Source organism: Aethalodelphis obliquidens, unplaced genomic scaffold (genome assembly GCF_003676395.1).
Source record: "Aethalodelphis obliquidens isolate GAN/ISIS:26980383/991018 unplaced genomic scaffold, ASM367639v1 scaffold1, whole genome shotgun sequence".
Classification (NCBI taxonomy): Eukaryota; Metazoa; Chordata; class Mammalia; order Artiodactyla; family Delphinidae; genus Aethalodelphis; species Aethalodelphis obliquidens.
Genome location: NW_020837945.1, coordinates 63,142,712 through 63,148,142, shown reverse-complemented (window position 1 = coordinate 63,148,142; position 5,431 = coordinate 63,142,712). Strand labels below are relative to the sequence as shown.

Below are 5,431 nucleotides of genomic sequence, written 5' to 3'. Positions count from 1 at the left end.
GACTGAATTTTTCTCTGGGTTAGAGTTCTCCTCTATGCAACCGGAGAGAATGGTAACTTTCTGTTGAGTGAGTGAGTGACAATGAATGGGAAACACCTGCTCCCCCAGTGTTTGTTTTGCTTCCCCCCTTTATTTCACTCCACGTGATTCCCCTATAATTTGTCTTACCTCATTCCCAGTAGATGGAAATTTTATCCACCTCCAATTATTGATATATAATTTTTTGTACTTCAGTCACCCCATTCTGAAATGAGTTCATTTTCATGTAAACTCCTTTTTTTTCTTTCATAATTGAGATTTTATTGGTTGTTTTGAGGATCAGTACACAGACATTTTAATTTGTACACAATTCTCAACATACGTACCAGAAATCTAAAAAATCATGTAGATTCTTTTCTGAACAGTTATTCCAGTGACTTTTCAGATTAAAATTTGGAGGCAAATTTTCCTTCACAGGATATCCAGTACCAATATCTTCAAATATTGATATGCTGTTACATCGTTAAGTCCCACTAATTCACAATTTAATATCATATACACTACATGCTCAAATTGTCAGTCGTCCACAGCACATTAACAGTTTTACTAGAAGAACTGGACTACCATGACCAAAGATGTTACAGAGTGCACAAAATGCTGCCCAGGAGAGCCAAGATCAAGGGGTGAGTGGTTTGCTTTAGGAAACAATTCTACCAAAAACAACATGGGAAGAGAAGTAATTTAAAGCGTTTAAGACATTAAATGCACAACTGTCTCCAAACTGCCATTTAGTGTGCTTTGTATTATAGGATAGAAAAGCTACCCCCCATCTGTGGAATGTTAAGCTGACACCCAAGACAATCAAAGCCTCCCATATTCAATATCCCACTATTTTCTGATTGTACCAAAAAATAAACAACCAGCAAATGATTTCACCTCTTAAAAAAGAGTGTTTACACTTAAAAAATGGGACGAGGTGGGACTCCCTCCTTTTTAAAAATGTTTCTAGAGCTACTAAAAACCCTGCATTTACAAAAGAGTTGATAAAAATATTCCTCTGGATTGTACAAGGAGGGAGACAGGGACCCCTGATAGGACCAGGTGTGTGATATTAATCAGACTTGGCTTCTTTCCCTCCTGCTTCATCAGAAGCTGGGCTCTCCTCATTTTTAGTCTCTCCATTTTCTGCAGCTAAGTCTTCTTTAGTCTCTTGGTTAGCCACTTCAGCCTGTTTTCCCTTTGCTCCCCTTTTCCCTGCTGTTTGCACTTTTTTGTCGGAAGATTTATCCTTTCCTGCCGCCTTTTTTGGCTTCGTTTCCACTTTTGCAGGAGCCAGTTTAGCTGACAACCTCGCCGACCTTCTCTTGGGCTCCTCCTTCGCCGCCCCCTCGGCGTAGCTGACCTTCCTCTTGGGCATCGTGGCAGCGGGGCGGGCGCGGGCCGGGTGCCTGCGGGCGCAGAGCCTTCTCGAAGCTGGGCTGCCTGGCCGCTTCCTCTGCTCCCGCCGCCCGAGCCGCTGGGACCCGCATGTAAATTCCTTTTGATCACCTTCTCTTTCTTCTTAAGCTACTAGAACTCTGCTGTGCAGTGTGGTCAGCTCTGACCACAGGTTGCTTTAGAGCACTTGAAACGAGGCTTTCTAAATAAAGATGTGCTCCAAGTGTAAGGCATATACTAGACGTTTTAAAAACTTCATATACAAAAAGAATGTAAAACAGATCGTGAATGTTTCGTGTTGATTATATCTTAAAACGGTAATCCTTTAGATACACTGGATTGCGTATCTTCTTAAAATTAAAACCACCTGTTTATTTTTACATTTTTAAACATGACTGTTAGGATATTTAAACCTAAGCGTGTGGCTTGCCGTCGTATTTCTGTCGGACAGTGTGGTAGAGACATCTCTGACTCAGACTTCGTTTTCCAAACTTCTCCTGCAACAGAATCCTCTCCCCCAGTTCAGTATCCCTCCTTACAGCTCAACCACTTTCAGGCAGATCTGTTCCTCCTTCTTTTACAACACAGATATTATTAAGACCCCCCCTTTAAAGTCAGAAGATAGAAATGGTATTTTAATGTTTCTTTAAAAAATGTGTATCTTTATGGGAAAAAAAAATGGTTAGGCAACCTGACCAGAGCTACTTAGCTGGAAGAAATAGATGGACTCTGCATTCTTCTGACCATCACAAGTCTTATAAATAGGGTTTAGCAGAAAAGGGGAAAACACTTGGTTTGGGATTCGGATTACATACGTTCAAATCCTCTCTCCGCATTAACTTGAATCTGTAACCCTAGGTAAGTCTCTTGAGCTTGCTGAAATGGTTTTCTCAATTATAAGTATGTTTGCAAAAATTAGACTTAGATTATGTAAGCCGTCTGACATAAAATGGGTCTTTAATAAGTGATCCAAATATTATTTCACATGACAAATCATATTGCTAAATAATTTACTGGCACAATTAGGATCAGGACCATGGGCTGGGGTAGATAATAGGGGCATATAAATCCCACCAACCTTTTATAGAACATCTTTTACACCTTTTGTCCTTCTGCTCCATCACTCCTATTTCCATTAGCTTTTTTTTTTTAATTGGAGTATAATTGCTTTACAATGTTGTGTTAGTTTCTGCTGCACAATAAAGTGAATCAGTCAGATGTATACATATATCCCCTCCCTCTTGGACCTTATTTTCAACAGATGCTTATTAAAAATATCCACAAAACTTTGAGGATGATACCAAGGTACGAAGAACATTGAAGATCTAACTCTAAAGGTTAAAAGACCACTTTAGCCCATATTTTATTTCAAAAATTATATTTACTCCCAGGAAACCACTGGTTCCATGGTCTTTAAAAGGAAAAAAGAAAGAAAGAAAAAATTTCTAGCCAACATGGGATTTTTCACATTGTTCATACTCAGAGATATGAATAGGTAGAGATTTTCCAAAATTGACATGGTTCAAGAAACACAGAATAACTTCCAAAAAGTAGAAGGAAAGAAATTCTTTGTTAATGTTCTGAACTCTAGAGGTGGAAAGGTAAGGAAGGTTTTATTCTTCAATGTACATTAGGAGTCATTTTAATAGGCCATGGAATCTGTGAATTAAAATATAAGATTTGACTTTTCAAGATTTCTGTGTGTATTATTATTCTAGCTGACCCTTGGATGAGGAAAGTAAGTTGACATGATAGAAACCAAAGCAGGATGCTTAGTAGCTCAAATAAGTCCAGGGAACCTGAGACCTGCCTCTGAGGTTCTGGATTCGTGATTGCTAATTGAGTTTTTGGGCCCCAGCCTCCATAAGAAGCTGAAATGCATTGGCTGGTGATTTCAGAGCACAGGAAGCCCGGGTTCCCTTATGTCCCCTCAATTCACCATCTATATTCTCACATTCTCTGTCATGATTAACTGAGGCAAGGAAGGCCCTTGTCAAAGATAATGAGACTAGAAGGACAATGTCAAATCTCTTCATTTGGGCCCAATGTGATCCTGCTGAGATACAACAGACTTGTGACCCAAAGAAACTAAATCCCTAGAGGTGGCACTTGTTTTGAGTTTTTTTTTTTTTTTAAATTACTGCCAAAGCCCTCTGTGGACCACTAACATTATCTTAGGCAAGTTGTAACTTGGACATAGTCAATAAGCAGGTTGTAGGACAAACAGCACCTGCCTGAATCCCTAATGACCCTTGCAAACAGGGACTTGTGTAGACCCTTCTTGACGTGTGAACGAACCTCTTCCCTTCCTTTCACCACCAGGCAAGCTCCTGGGATTCCTGAAGGCCAGGTTGAAATTTGACATATTCATGAAGCTTCCACCCTCCTGCCACTCTCTTAGTTGTCACCTCTCCCCCACCAGCGATCATAGTCCTTTGCACTTGCCTCTCTCAGAGGCTGTAATTATTTTTGTATGTGTTTGTTTCTCCAAATAAAGTACTGGTGCTTTGAGAGAAAGATTTCCTCACTTGTCTTTGTACTCACGTGCCACACACTGTTCCTGGAGTGGGGCAGGTAGGCTCATGGTTCTCCAGTGGGTGTATGCTTTTTCTGTAAGCAAAAGCTGATATAGGACTGTGTCAATCAATATTGACCAGATACATCCCAGACAAATTTTTTTAATGTATTCACAGAAAAGTATAGATAACCTTAAAAAATGCCCAGTTGTCTTTAGTTTTAGTTGCCTTTGCAGAAAGGTACCTGGTGAAAGAGGAGCACATTGTCAGGTTAATTAGTTCTTTTCTTTCAGTCCACATTAAGAGCATCTATTTTTACTTCATTTTAATGGAACTGAAGAAGATAAGCCATCATTCAGTGGCCTCTATTAGGATTATTAGAGAAAACCGTTAACCTTTTCAGTTGCAGAATACATAGTAGAGGCATTTTATATGAATCATCACTTCAGCTATTTCCATATATGGTAGGGGGTTTTATGGTTGTTTGTTTTTAATTTTTCACTACAGCTGCTTTTTGTTATCTTTAAAATGTTTTAATTCCAATTTTGGGGGGGGGAATTTCTTTCTAAATTTTCTCATTTTATCCCATCGAGTGCCTGCAGTACAGGACTCAGTCGTTGCCATCTATGTGATGTATTTTCATGGAAATAGGAAAGTACTCTGTAATCCTCCTTTATTTTCCCAAGTAGTTCATTGATGCTTAAAATTGTAAAACTAGAGTTTCATTCCTTTGGCTTAAAACTTGGGCTTTTATTAAAAGATAATCTTTTATAAAATATATAACATTTTCCTTCTCAAACCTGTATGATCCAATGTGACACTTTATACGACTTATCATATTCATTTTCTATTACACTTATTTGTGTATTTATTCTATGTCCCCTACTGCATTATTAGCTTCTTGAAGTCAAGAGTTATGTCTTCTTCATTTTTCTATCTCCTACTTTTCCCAGCTATACCTCTTCAGATGGATTAAATGTTGGTTGTAAGAGATGACATGCATAACCCAACTATAAGGTCAGAGTATGTTACCAATTATTTGGCCCCAAATCAGAATTCACACAGTTGCCAGTGACACAAAGTCTTAATGGATCCGAACCCTTGATGCCTTTCTGCGTCACAATCCTTTCCTCCTGGGGCTTACATAATCATCACGTAGAACTGATGCAAATAATCTTTTTTACTAGGGCTTCCACTGATGAGAGTGTCTTCAGATTTGGACATTTCCATTTCTTACGCCAGACAGCGGGAGCTGAATCATAGCCTCCCATGTGGGAGGAGAGTTTTGTCAGTGCCCAGGTCACCTAAGCTCTACATATATCTCCGCCTTCAGCTCTGCAGCCTCTCAGAAAGCCCATCTCCCTGCACCAGCACAGTTTCTTGTACATAATCGTCATTCCATTAAAATAATTTGATACACACACACACACACACACACACACACACACACACACACTCACACACACACATGGAAGAGGGATTAAGAAAGAGGAAAGGGA

General features: G+C 39.4%; 1 pseudogene; it reads right to left on the bottom strand.

Annotated features, from left to right (window-relative positions):
- Positions 1-1,060: 1,060 nt before the first annotated feature.
- LOC113619930 (non-histone chromosomal protein HMG-14 pseudogene) lies at positions 1,061-1,396 on the bottom strand (annotated as a pseudogene).
- Positions 1,397-5,431: the final 4,035 nt, after the last annotated feature.